The 15,473-nt window shown below is 38.5% G+C and overlaps 1 long non-coding RNA gene across 1 annotated transcript; it reads right to left on the bottom strand.

The window, feature by feature from the left end:
- Positions 1-11,560: 11,560 nt before the first annotated feature.
- On the bottom strand, positions 11,561-12,888 carry LOC113027341 (uncharacterized). Its single transcript, XR_003273027.1, has 3 exons — positions 12,619-12,888; positions 12,352-12,528; positions 11,561-12,266 (listed from the first exon to the last, which is right to left on the bottom strand). It is a non-coding gene; the product is annotated as an uncharacterized LOC113027341 (long non-coding RNA).
- Between the last annotated feature and the right edge of the window lie 2,585 nt (positions 12,889-15,473).

The following is a 15,473-nucleotide window of genomic DNA, read 5'->3' as shown; positions in this document are numbered from 1 at the left end:
TTGTCAAGTCTGCATTATTTGTACTTCACATCAGTGTTTTCATACTAGACTGAAAGACAGATGAACAAAATGAATAATGACCACCTCAACAATGTCAGCCATTGTAGCAAAGCAGCCAGAGCCAGCCCTGCTGTCAAATTAACTGCTATGATAAATAATATCTTCATCATTCATAATAATCATTCCCACCACCCGAAACAAACAGGGCAGCTGGTAGGCTAGACATGGGCCAGACTGACCAATAGGAGCTGTTCATACTGAAGAGGCCAGGGAGCATCCAACTCTCAACTGTAATTATTCTCAATAGAAGCCTCATCTCTCATCACAATGACCTGACCTCCATCCTGACACTGTGAGTATGTGTGTGTGTATGCATGTGCGTTAAAAGAAGAGAATGAGTGTATAACACGGAAGAGTTGGTGCACAAGAGACGGATTTGGAAGATGACATGAATGGATGAGGCATGAGTGGAGGTCCCAGGGTGTGAGGGAGACATGACACCTCATTATTCAGGTCTTGGTGTGTGTGTGTGTGGTATGTTGCACTAGAGGGTGGGGGGTTTAGGGATGCCAGATGTCTCATGAATTGAACAGAAACACAAATACTGTACAGCCACAAACCCCCTGCCCACCATTTTTGTTCACATACTGGTCTTCATGATTTGTAAATGTCTTTGAACAGTTTGCATGATGTTCACAGCTGCTCAGTTTGACAGAATACATGTTGATTTTCTGCCTATGGAAACATCTTCACATCTAGCCACACTTTAATGTCATACGTACAGTGGCCCACATCAACAATCAAATTCCGTCTTCTCATCTTTTGCTTTCCCATTGTAAAAATGAAACCTTGACTGGGGCTTGTTTAATATTGAGATTAGAATTACAACGTGTTGTCCATTCAAATACGGCATGAAAATAAAATCTGTCATGGTTGCAGAAACAGGTGTGAAACCATCTGGGTTTGTCAGAAAATATTAGCTTTACATCAGCCTGCAAGCACAGCTGTTCAGAATCTCAGCGCTGTTCATATTAGTCACAAACTGAAATATGCGATAGGTTGAAATTTTCAAGTGGGACTTTTAGGAATTTTCTCTGCTCATTTCCAGTGTAGACTGATGTTGGACTATCGTGCTGATATGCACCAGCAATATATGTGTGCAAGACCTGCACTGTGAATCGCATGTTCTTCCATCTGGTGTGCAATTTTGTTAAACAAACAGCTCTCAAATTGGAGGGTTGGTACCAAGACTTGTTGTTAGTGCTACTCATTAAGAGCATCAAATCATTACAGACATTACTGTCACTGTATGTCTGAGCAACATTGCTACTAAAGTCAACAATACAAGAAACAAACAGCAAAACAGCTGTTCTCTCTTATCTTTTTCTAATGTGCATATCTTTTTTTTCATAACACAGTCTGGGGTGTCTACATTTCTACCAATTCCCTGTGCTAATCAGTAATTGACTTTAATTGTCTTCTGGCCTCTTTGACACCACAAGACATTTTGTATGAACCATGGAAATTGAGCCGTGTATCCTTTTTCGACTGGCAGATAATAGTGGCCTCACACACACCTGACCTATATTTAGATAAAGGTCTTACTAAGCTAAGTAGGGGATCTGGTGATGATAAATATTCCTCTCTCTTCAGGTCTCAAGATCTGTTTCTAATTATCAAACCAGAACACCTAAGAGCACGGCAGTCAACCACTGTTATTAATTACCCAGTTGTTAAATCAATGTTCAGTCTATAAATATTCTGTTTACAGAACAGCAGGACATCATCAACTGATAAATACATCCTGCACGAGTGGGTAATAAACAGGGTTGCTGGCTGAAGAATAATTGGGTCAACAAAGGAAAACTGTAAGGTGAAAAGTAAGAATAATAACATCTCCAGTCCATGACTTTTCTCCACTGGTTTTTCTCTGGAAACATTGCTGATTTAGAGAACTGTCTAGACAAACGTTTGAGTCTTTCACCTTAACACTTGCCTCTCAGTTTTATATGTGCAAGAATTTGTCAGTTTGAACAAATGTATAAAGAATAGACTGTGATTGCCCTCTACAGGCTGCTATAAACACTTTAAAAGAAAATTTATAACTTCTACACCGTTTATTTCATCAATAAATTGAACAGATATTATATATTATACCTTTTAGATGCATTATTCGTAATTGTAAACTCTGTGTTTTTTTTTTTTCTTCCCGTGGAGATCATCATTTATTGTGCAACAGCGAGTAATGATTCTCTGAGGAGTGATTAAATCACCAGCACACACTCACACACAGATACACACACACACACAAATCCCTTGTCCCTTTATTCCTCTCCAAGTCACATCAGCATGCCAGCTTTGTCTTCTACACATCTCACCGTATGCCCTGCCATCTGGGGACGATTTCTCCTCCCTTTGTTTCATCCTTTTTTGTCCCCGTCCCTGCCTCTCTATCTGCTTCTGTGAAGAAAACTGTGAATTTCCACCATAGAACGTTGTGCTGTGTCTCAGGTGAGTGTTGCCTCCTTCTGCAGGCTTGGCAATTGCCTATGAGCTCTCAATTTCCCCATCCTGTGTAAGGCTCTCCATCTCTCTTTGGGAACATGTTAATTGCTTCTGGACACTGATCAGTGTTCATTAAATAGGCCTGTATTCACCATAACAGATGCTCAGTCACAGTGAAATAATGCCTTTTTCTTTGTGTTTTTACTATCTGGAAAGCTGAAGTGGACCCGCATGTAATTGCTTCTCTATTGTGTATTTTCTTTTTCAAAAACGCTCTTTATTTAAAAGACACATCATTATTGATACATGCCACTGTCTTGCCAAAATAACAAAATAGTGTTTTGTTCACCAATTATATATGTTAAAAACGGTGACAAAGTTTGATACAGTATATAGAAAATGCCATGTAAGACACATTAAACTGCATAATGTGCATATAAAACATCATCATTTATATTCTCTATTGTCTTCTACATCAGAACTTTAACAATATATTTTTTCTGCCTATCATTGTTCAAATTAATGTTGTTGTAATATAAAGCTCCTTTTTAAACTCAGTGGTTCTTCAAAACACTTTACAATGTGTTACACACGCACACAAATCAGGGTTGATGGTGCTTGCCTCCAATCAACTTATAATTCACCATGGGCTGTTTTTGAGTCATGCTACAAATTCAGGCACTAAAAGACAACTTTCTTTACCACCTAATTCAGTTCTAACTATATAAATAAACAGCAAAACAGACAACAGACATTTTATTAGCTTATTTTTGGTCACATCTAATTAAGAAGATTCATAATTGAGGTTTTGGGTCTTTTGTGTCTGTGCACAATGTGATCATACTTCAGAGAGCTGACAGGCATTTCCCAGATGACAGAAAACACCTGGATAGTGATAAATGATGATGTTGCATTGTGCTGTTATCTGTTCAACACACATGCTTACATCAGAAATGTGCTGATTGCAAATACTGGCCTTGGAAATATATAACTAACCTGCACTTCTTGTCACTAGAGCCCCAAAACCTTATAAGTGTACTTGTGTGCATATTTGGTCGGTCAGTAACTGATGGTCTTGGAGGAGATTGCAAAGAGATGAAGCCATATCTACTGGTATGAAGCCAATGCCATTCAACTTTTTTTTTTTTAACTTAGTAATTCTGCTCTTAAGCTACCCGACCTTCAGTCAAGTGGCACTTAAAAGAACTTTGATATTGCCTTAGTTTTTTTAATTTTTATTTTACCAGCATTTTAGAGATCACCTGGATCATTTGGATGGAGACCATAAATCGCCTGGCAATGAAGCAGCAGTTGGACTGAAATGGTGGACTGAGCTGTTTTATTGTATTACATTTTGTAACACTGGAAGATTGCAGTATACTGCTATCATGTAAAAATGAAATGTAATTCCACTGCAGATACTGGACAGTGCACACACAAGACGATGTTAAACTTTTGCCTGTTAAAAATGCCACTAACAATTTGAAGAAATGGCATGTACAAGTGTGAAACTAAACTTAACTCCAGACTACAAAACTTTGTTCATCCACCGTTAATGATGTTCTACAAAGATTTCTTCCTTTCTGGGTCAACTCCATTAAGAGTTCATGCTGACAGGCTCATCAACTGATGATGAGACCGTAGTCTGATTAGTGTCCAGGTAGATTACATTATATTAGAGTGGTATCTGGCTCTGAGTGACCACAGTAGTCATTAATGTCCCGATACCCAAAAGGGTTGAATTTCTTTTTCTGTGCTCTCCCCATATTCTTTCATGTGATCCTCCACTCCCAATCACATTGTCCATCAGTAAGACATAATTATCTTCCAACCCCTCAGGATAGTAGGGTGGATGAGCAGGTAGGAACATATCCTATCAAAGGTATATTAATAGTTAGATAATATAACAGGTTTTCTTCATTTATCATGCATCTCTGTCTCCAGAGCTCACCAATGTCTCAGTCCCATATCCCATGTCTCCTGATGAATGGCCTGTTTTTCTTCATCTTCAGACTTGGATGGAAACTTTGTCTATGGTGTAGAGCAGCAAAGCAAATGTTTGTAAGGCTGTGCAGGTGTTCATACAGTTTTTGCTTAAGTGTGTAAGACAACATGTTAACTGGCCAATAACTGACCCGAATTGTCAGTAACAGACAGTCGCTCATGCACATGCTGACACACACACTCACACACATTGACAAAGAGAGTGAAATAATGGCTCATGTTTCACTTCTCCAGATGGGCCTCTTCACTCTGCCTTTTAACTGTCACTTGAAACCATAAACACATGGGAAGACTTTCACACACAAATACAAACACACGCACACGCACACTCAACAACAAAAATAAAAATGCATCTATAAGAATACAATTTACATTCAAATGTCTTATATTTCTTTTTTGTTTGATTTGCAAAATGGCATTAGCTGTAAAATGGGCACTGCTAATTTCTAAAATTAGTAATAAAAACATGTATGCTCACCTATTAACATAAACATTGCTAATATACAGTGGGGCAAAAAAGTATTTAGTCAGCCACCGATTGTGCAAGTTCCCCCACTTAAAATGATGACAGAGGTCAGTAATTTGCACCAGAGGTACACTTCAACTGTGAGAGACAGAATGTGAAAAAAAAATCCATGAATTCACATGGTAGGATTTGTAAAGAATTTATTCGTAAATTAGGGTGGAAAATAAGTATTTGGTCACCTCAAACAAGGAAAATCTCTGGCTCTCACAGACCTGTAACGTCTTCTGTAAGAAGCTTTTCTGTCCCCCACTCGTTACCTGTATGAATGACACCTGTTTGAACTCATCATCTGTATAAAAGACACCTGTCCACAGCCTCAAACAGTCAGACTCCAAACGCCGCCATGGCCAAGACCAAAGAGCTTTCGAAGGACACCAGGAAAAGTATCGTAGACCTGCACCAGACTGGAAAGAGTGAATCTACAATAGGCAAGCAGCTTGGTGTGAAAAAATCAACCGTGGGAGCAATCATCAGAAAATGGAAGACATACAAGACCACTGATAATCTCCCTCGATCTGAGGCTCCACGCAAGATCTCATCCCGTGGGGTCAAAATGATCATGAGAACGGTGAGCAAAGATCCCAGAACCACACGGGGGGACCTGGTGAATGACCTGCAGAGAGCTGGGACCAAAGTAACAAAGGTCACCATCAGTAACACACTACAACGGCAGGGAATCAAATCCCGCAGTGCCAGACGTGTTCCGCTGCTGAAGCCAGTGCATGTCCAGGCCCGTCTGAAGTTTGCCAGAGAGCACATGGATGATACAGCAGAGGATTGGGAGAATGTCATGTGGTCAGATGAAACCAAAGTAGAACTTTTTGGTATAAACTCAACTCGTCGTGTTTGGAGGAAGAGAATACTGAGTTGCATCCCAAGAACACCATACCTACTGTGAAGCATGGGGGTGGAAACATCATGCTATGGGGCTGTTTTTCTGCCAAGGGGACAGGACGACTGATCCGTGTTAAGGACAGAATGAATGGGGCCATGTATCGTGAGATTTTGAGCCAAAACCTCCTTCCATCAGTGAGAACTTTGAAGATGAAACGAGGCTGGGTCTTCCAACATGACAATGATCCAAAACACACCGCCCGGGCAACAAAGGAGTGGCTCCGTAAGAAGCATTTGAAAGTCCTGGAGTGGCCTAGCCAGTCTCCAGACCTCAACCCCATAGAAAATCTGTGGCGGGAGTTGAAAGTCCGTGTTGCTCGGCGACAGCCCCAAAACATCACTGCTCTCGAGAAGATCTGCATGGAGGAATGGGCCAAAATACCAGCTACTGTGTGTGCAAACCTGGTAAAGACCTATAGTAAATGTTTGACCTCTGTTATTGCCAACAAAGGTTATGTTACAAAGTATTGAGTTGTATTTTTGTTATTGACCAAATACTTATTTTCCACCCTAATTTACGAATAAATTCTTTACAAATCCTACCATGTGGATTCATGGATTTTTTTTTCACATTCTGTCTCTCAAAGTTGAAGTGTACCTCTGGTGCAAATTACTGACCTCTATCATCATTTTAGGTGGGGGAACTTGCACAATCGGTGGCTGACTAAATACTTTTTTGCCCCACTGTAACAAATAGGAAAAGCGGAGTGTTTCAATCAGTAGTATAACATAAGATAATTTTATTGATGTGTTGGTGTAAACCAGTAAAAAACTAAGAGTACAGAAGACGTCAACCACGCAGTCCTGAAAGGTGATCTAATCAGCCAAAAGATGAATACAGTTTGTGTTTTATTTGTTCTGGCAGAATATGCCTGAAAAGAAAAGGTGCCAAAGACCAGTAATTATTGTGAAAAAAATTGAACACGATTGAAAATCTTAGGCTGTTCAGGAGCTGTTAGATTAGATTTCATGGACAATTTTGTGGGCTTTGACCATAACTTCATTTCATAGAGAGTTCTTAATGGGGTTTTTTATATATAAAAATGCATTATTACCACTTTGAGACAACATTGAAGCATCCTCCTAAGACCATACACATGCTGATAATGGTCCATTCAAGTCCTTTAGAAGATCAGCCACTGACCTGACCATTAAATACTAATTGCATTCATTAATTAGCTCAGTCCAGTGAGATTCATTGCAATGAAATGGTGTGTCTCCAGTGTTGGATACATGTGTCACACATTTCTCATTTCAGTGAAATGTGCATTTGACTAGCACTTTTTTTCCCCCTAATTACTATAAGTCAGAATAGAAAAGTCAAACTGATTAAAAGATGCAATAAAACAATCACAGGATATGGTAGTATTACATTCTTTGAATTCACACATAGAAATGTTGCAAACACCACTGAATTTCAACTGAATGATAGTCCCACTGGATGGAAGGGCAATATGAATGCATTTGAGTGATTACATTTACAGTGGGAATGGATTATGAAAAATGTTTTCATTCTAATAAATAAATAAATTAAAAACCGCAAACTAATTTAATTCTATTGTCAGGATGCTAGGATACTAAATTTCCATTAGAAGACAATCACATTATTAAATCTTGTCTGCTATTATAAATTGAGGTCCAAATGAAAATTACCAAGTGAGAAAGACTTTTGAAACATCTGTATTAAAAAACAAACAAACTCTTTTGTGTCACTAATGTGCCACTTCTTGAAGTAGCAGATGAATGTGCCTGATCAGGGAATTTCTTGGGTCACTGAAGAACTACCAGCACCCCCTTCTGGCAGAATAATGATTCTGTTGTATTTGGGCTATAAATAAGGAGGTGCAATTTTAATGTTATTTGATGCTTTGTTCAGTGAAGAATTGTCTATTTATCATAATAGTTTTTACCATGCAAATCCCAATGTAAAGTTGTCAAAGCTGCCTTATAATTAACATATATCAAATGAAAACATGTTTGTCTTGGCAGGTAATGATTATCATATCTAAACAGTAACATCAGTTTTGTTTTTGACTAAAGACTAAAAAGCAAAAATGTTTCAATTAAATTAAAATATATAAACACACACATGCACACACATGCACACACAAACACGACCAGTCAAAGGTTTGGACACACCTTCTCATTTAATGTTTTTTCATTGTTTTCATGACTATTTACATTGTAGAGTCTGACTGAAGGCATCAAAAGTATGAAAAGTATGAATGAACACATTTGCAATTATGTAGTAATCAGATTCTTCAAAATAGCCACCCTTTGCTTTGATTACTGTTTTGCATACATTCTCTCGATGAGCTTCATGAAATGGTTTTCCAACAGTCTTGAAGGCGTTCCCAGAGATGCTGAGCCCTTGTTGACCCTTTTGCCCTTACTCTGCATTCCATCTCATCCTGAACCATCTTGATTGGGTTTAGGTCAGGTGACTGTGGAGGCCAGACCATCTAGCACAGTGTTTCTTGGCCCAAACAAATGTCAACTGCTTGTTGTTTTTCTTTTGCAGTGGTTTCTTAGCAGCTATTTGACCATAAAGGCCTGATTCTCAAAGTCTCCTCTGAACCTACTGGACCTCTGTGTGGCATTTATCTGGGCTCTAATCTGAGGTGCTGTTAACTTGCGATGTCTGAGGCTGGTGAGCCACTCATATGAGTCATGTGAGTTAGTTTTGTCGTTTAACACTAGATGGTTTTTGCGACAGCACTTGGGAACATATTCAAAGTTTTAGCACTTTTCCAGACTGACTGACCTTCAGTTCTTAAAGTGATGATGGACTGTTATTTCTCTTTTCTTAAGTGACTGGTTCTTGTTATAATATGAATTCTAACAGTTGTCAAATAGGGCTGTCAGCTGTGTGCCAACTTGACTTTTGCACAACACAACTGATGATCCCAGCTCCATTAAGAAGAAACTCCAGAAATGAACCCTGACAAGGCACACCTTGCTCTTTGTAGGACAGTGGCCTGAAACAAGAATAAAAGAGTGCACGCACGCGAACACAAGCACCGTTTTATTCTTGTTTCAGGCCACCGTCCTACAAAGAGCACATTTCGTAATTTTTTGCTAAAATGTCCCTTGAAGCAGTGAGCACCGGTCTTTAATTACCCTGCTGTCTTCTCTAGTGAGTTACACTGATGTAATTTAAGTAGCCCTGCTGCCAAGCTTGAAACGATATGCTAAATAAATTTAGTCCATATCAAAGTATTATGACACCAATTGAGTTTCATCCAATATTGTATCACTGGAGATTTAAGATTTCTTACCCTGCTTTTCTGTCACCACAAATTCTTTTGCACGATGCTTTTTGTTCATGCTTTAGATAACAGGATCTAAGGTAAGTATGGAGGGAAGATGTAACAAATTAATTTACCAGCTCACTGAAGATCTTTCCCCACCAAGGATTTACGAAGATCTAATATGGGACAATAAAAAACATTTACCTTTATTTAGCAGAGAAAATATTTCTTTCTAAAAATTTCTTCAGTCAAGTATGGCTTAAGGTTCTTTGTCCAAGTCTGTGAACTGGATGAACTGTCTACTGCTCACCAAGAGTAGAATTTACTGTTATTAAGGTTATACTGTGCATACTTTTATTATTATTCCAAGATATCCCTGCTCCTTAGTCAATGGTTTAACTGGGGATATCATAAGCTACAGCACAAGTAGTACAAATTAAATTTTAATAATGGTACGTCATAACTAAATTTCAGAGAGGGGTATCTCTTGTAATTTGCTTGATTATATTAGCCAAAAGTTTCCATTTTGAGAGGAGATGAAAATGTGTTTTCTTTTCTAATATTGGAGCTTTGCATCAGGTATCAACCATCCAAGATGAATTTATCCATCTATCCATTGTCATTCATTCAGCCTACAAATAGGAATACTAACTACCATCAGTGCAACTGATAATGTCACCACTAGATGTCAGAAAGAGCCAGTGTATTTAGTGTACAAGGCATACAAAACATTGGCCTGGTTTCCATCAGGGACTTCAAGGACTAGCCCCTGCTAAGTCATTATTCATGATACCCACTTCCCTTCCAAGAAATCAATTCACTGCTTCCATCCTATTTGAAATTTATTTATGTTAATTTCTCAGAGTAACTGTGCTTGCCTGGCACAAAAACACAATTTACTTTTGACTACACAACATGTGCAAAGGCAAGTGGTGAATTTGCATGCAGTGCAGAAGGGAAGTCCTGATAGGATTAAATCTTGAGAGTTTCACATGTAAGGGATGATGATAATCCCTTACATGTGAAGCACATGGGGACGTGTGGGGTAAAATAAATGATAAACGTCATCACCAGCACAACCACAAAGGAAGGAGAGAAAAAAAGATAGTGAGAAAGGTGATGTAATGATAAAATGTATTTTAGTAATACTTCGAGACTTGAGGTTGCAGGAGGAGAAACAAGAAAAGAGGAGGAGAGAAACATTTTTCCCAAGGTATTTTGAAAATGAAACATCAAAGAACAAGTGATGGCATTTACTAATAGATTTATTATTGCAAAGGGGTGTTCTTACAATGTTATCTGCTGTATAAATTGAAACTCTCCACAGTTTGAAAAATAGTAGCCACACATGGAAAGAACCTTGTTTGGCTGCTCCATTAAACCCAACAGAAAACCTGTACACCTATTGTGCACCACTTTTGTATGTATTCCCCTACAATATACCTGACTGACCCAGTGTTGCAAGTGAAACTGAAAGCCAGAACTACAAGTTTACAGGCATACACATGCAACTACAACTCTGTCTTTTCTAATTATCCATCTCTCTCTAAATTACCAGCTGGTATTAGCTGCAGAAGCCAAACTCCTAACCACTAAGTCAGGATAACAACTGTTTACACAGACAGCAGGAAGCAGCATATGTACTTTTTTAAACACAGCACAATTTATTTCTGTAATTTAATTGCATGAGTCCATTTTTAAAATGTGACAGTTTGTTTCAGCTATACTAATATTCATTTGAAATCATCAACTGTCTTTTTTACCATGAGGTGGAGGTATGGAGGTGGGACCCAAATGAAGACTTTTGAGTCTAACTTGTCAGAGCAAAAGTTGAGCCTTTATTGTGGTCCAAATCCAAAGAAAACTCAGAACAGAACACACTAGGAACTACAAATCAGCAACACAATATGATGCAGCTGAGGACGCAGGGAGACCAGCCCTATAAATGCACAAGGTAACTAGGGAAGGGTAATGAGGCATGGCTGAATCTGAATTTGAAAATGTGCCACAGCTTTTATTTTATAATAAACAAGAATTTAAAAGTCTAAGAAACTCAGAGCCGTGCGTCCAATATGCAGGACCATGACACTTTTTGCAGAGATTGACATTTTCTGTAAATGATTAATCTCTAATTTAAAATATAATCCGTTTCTTCTTTAATTCCACTCTGTCTTGATCATTTCCCCACTCATTTCATTTTCTACCAGTCTTGGGTCTTACAGGTCAAGGAGATTATGTCCTCTGAAACAGAATACGTGATGACATTATTCATCTTTTCATTGAAATGATTTATTTGTTTATATCAAATAAACAAAATGATGCAAATCCATGAATCACTTCAAAGGCAAGAAATAACTTCATACATGTTCCATTACTATCGTTTATTAGTGATGATCAAAAAAGTGCCTACATATGTATGTTTGTGTTTCTTCCCTCTCTGATAGGGATAATAAGGCTTATTGTAATGGTCAGCCTGAGGTGGAAGGTGCTTACACAAAGCGTTAACCCTGTTGCACAAAGCACTGTGGAGGTTTCTTCTTTATGATGACGTTTTCAAACTCTTTCACAGTGAAGCAGTAAATGCTGCAACTGACAGTTTATCCCTTGACTCAAGCTGCCATATTAAATGTTTTTAATGTCACAGTAATATAGTACAGTTTTGGATTTGTGCTAAAATATGGTTTGAGTCATATTGATTTTATTAATAAAGTTGTAGTTTGCAGAGTGACATAGAACAGCAGCTTCCCACAACCATCTACTTTCTTTTGCCCCATTATAATTACAACAATCTCCACAGGGAACTGAAAAGAGTGTAAAACCTGCTCTTGGTACATAATTGTTACGGCCGAGACCGTCTTAGACGAGTGACAGGACTCAAATGCAGGACGCCGAACAGCTCGTAAGAAGATTTTAAGAATAATGTTTAATGATTCCACAAATATTCATAAACAAAAAGGTGAGTTAGACAAGTACGACGTTCCACCACTGAAACTAAGTAACAATCTGGTCCGGGTCAGAGGGGACAGCTATTCCGGGGATTGGACTGGAAAGCAAGTCACATTAGATCCAGGAAAAGGTCGGGGTCACTGTAACAGAGTGCAGATGTTCAGATACGGATAAGGAGACATATGAATATGTTGTTGGTTCAGAATCCTCCTTCGTACTGCGTACTTGCCACAGGTGGTCGGAGATGACGTAAAGGGGTGAGTAGTCCGGATGTGTAATCCAAAAACTCCTGGCATGGAGGCAGAGAGGCAGGTAGGTGATTCGGGTAATAGCCTGTGGGACTGCCAGATGGTCCAGCATCCAAGTAGGAGCTCTTCGGCAGGGGTTGGCAGTTAGGTGTAGCTAAGAGAGAGGTGCACAAAAGACAAACATACAGTGAGGCAAGGAGATTCACAAAATACGTAGGGAATTATGGTGGTGGCCTGCACTGACTGATGTTAGCAGAGAATCTGGCGAAGAGAGATTGAGTACGCTGGCCTTATGAGTCCCCGGCTAAATTACCCACAGGTGTAAGCGATCAGCAAAAACACTGAGGCCCCTCCCAGGGGTGGAGACGCCGGCTCGGAGGGAGACACACTGGCACACACCCGGACCATAACAATAATAAACTCCTTGCAAAACAATAGAGAACAATTTTACATGTATGCTGCACATTGTGTTACCAGCATGCCACCTAGGAGGACAAGGTATAAATGAGGGAAATTACTAAGCCAAAGCTGTATTTCTTAATAAGCGTCTATTCACGTTTGGTTAAGACTAACTCTGTCTCTTAAATATCCAAATATTAAACCTGTGCCGTTCATATAATTTTCATATTCTTTTTTTTATCCCAGTGATTTTTAAAAAGCAAGATAATTCAATACAGACAGAGAAACGCCTTTCAGACTCTGTCAGAGGACAACAAAAAACTGAGATATGACAACCATCAAACTCTGAACAACCTAAATTTGAGTTTGATCAGTGACTCAGAAGAACCTTTAGAATATCACACACCAGTGGAAATCATATGTCTGCACTTAAAATAATACAGAAAAAAAGCAAATGATCCTACCTACTTTGCCATCTCTGCAGATTAAAGAAAAATCTCAACTGTTTCCCAAAAGCGGATCAAAACTTTTTTGAAACGATGTCACCTTCATCAGCATGTATCACATGCAGCAGTGTTTAGGGTTATGCATCAGGGAAAGAAAGCTGAACTAAGTGTTACAAAGAGCTCTAATGAATATTTACAGAGAGAGAATAACTGAGGGGAAACATGCAGAGAGAGGTAGACAGAAAGAGCTCAAAAGGCTCCTGTTACTCTTCCTCTTCCTCCCACACTCCTCAAACACAAATAGGTTTCAGGGACTCCCACTAATCATACTTCTTCAGACGTATTAATATGTAAACAGTCTGAACGTGAACAAATAGCATGTGAGCTAACGGCTGTAATATTGGAGATGACAGCCCAGCACATATGAGCGCTGACAAAAACAGTGAATTCAATTCCGTTCAAATATTTGACTTCGTGTTTGAGGCATATGTGAGTTTAAAGTATTACAGTGCATGCCAGTGTTTGACTGTGAAGGGAACTAAATGACATTAATTCATCTCGACTTACGCTTGAGGTGTGTCAGCAGGATCCAACAGTCTCAGTGAAGTGATGACACCTCCTGTGTTGAGGATTAACTCCAGCCCCTATGGAATATGAAAGAGATATAGAAAAGTATATATGTGTGCGAGTGAGAGTGCTGCCGAGAATAAGTGAGTTACACCACAAAAGTGTGTATTGTACCTGTCCTTGAATACATGCCTGCATATGATGATTTTTCTTCTTCTTTTTTATTTCTGTCAAGATAACTGCACATACCTTGTTTGCTTAGTGGAGTTGTAACGCTTGTTTCTGCCAGTGTTATGAAAGTACATGATGTGTATTTAGTGTAGAACTCCTGTGTGTTGTGAACACACATTCATTTGTGTGTGTCTGTGTATACACATATGTTCTGTTACAATGTAAGCAGAGTAAAGGATGAATGTGTATAGAGTGTGAAATTTTGGTGTCAGGGTCTGAATGTTTGAACACGCATACATCTTTTCCAGTTGTTTATCTTTCTACTGCCTGCTGGTCAGTTGTTTATTTTTACTGGAGACATGTTTCTACCTAAAACTTGTATCCTGTTACCAGCAGATCAGGTTTGTTTCCAGCTGTCTTCAGACTACAAGATCATGTTTTGCAGTGACAGCTGCACTTCTCCTAGCATGTGGTAGTCAACGCAATGCATGTGAAAGTGATGGGTTTTTTGTTTGCTTGTTTTTAAAAAAAAAAAAAAAAAGATCAGGACAGAGTGACTAAAGAAATGTTTCAGGTCACATATTCTAGTGGGTAACAGGAGATTTTGACACGTGTATTTTCAGCATATCAGCGTTTTACATCAACCTTTGTGATTTTTCCTCTTGATATTATTTTCACCTGCACTTGAATCGTTTATTTATACTATGAAAAACAAAAAAATTAAGTCATCACATTTTCTTTTTATTAGTTGCTGTTTTCTGTTTTTATTTATCTTGAGGAATAGTGCAAATATTTCAACATTAATAAAAATGTAAATGTGCCACTGTTAGCCAGTACTGTCTCACATTAATCTGCCTTTCTTTGTTACACTATTAAAATGGCAGTTGCTGCAAAGAAGCGTTTTGCATATTAATTACAGTTAACCACATTACATTTAAATTACAGAAGACCACAGCTATGAATATTGCCCGAGTTTATTTTCAAACAGGAAGATTAGGTAAATTATGAAACCAAATCCCCAAACAACTCATGTTTATTCGGGTCTTCCCCCACATGTGCGGTTGTTTTTGTTTGTTTTTACATTTTTCTGTCATTTTATGTTTTTTTATTCCAACTCCATTTTTTATAAACTCTTGTCTCTGGATGCCTATGCATCTCTCTCTTGCTTTGTTTTACTCTTTCATTCTCTGTTTCTGTTTGTGTCTCTGTCAGTATCATTCTGTCTCTGATGATTTTCCTCATTCTTTGTGAGCCTTTTTTGAAGTTCTACGTGATGAGACATATTCCACCCATTCACTGCACCCCAGTAGCACCATGTTATTGTTTTTTTCTGTGCTTTATTATGATGTCAGTCTCAGTCTAATGCACTGACATAATAAAACTCCCAATAGGTAAAATTTAAGATGTAGTCAAATTATCAATGCAAAGTTTCCATCGTCTCATCAGCTTTGGCCATCAGAGAATAATACTGTTTTTACTACAGTGGGATCAAAATATCAAAAACAACATGAAAGAG

The sequence above is a fragment of the Astatotilapia calliptera genome, chromosome 7 (genome assembly GCF_900246225.1).
Source record: "Astatotilapia calliptera chromosome 7, fAstCal1.2, whole genome shotgun sequence".
NCBI lineage: Eukaryota > Metazoa > Chordata > Actinopteri > Cichliformes > Cichlidae > Astatotilapia > Astatotilapia calliptera.
Note: the sequence above shows the minus strand (reverse complement) of the source record. Positions and strands in the feature narration are given on the sequence as shown.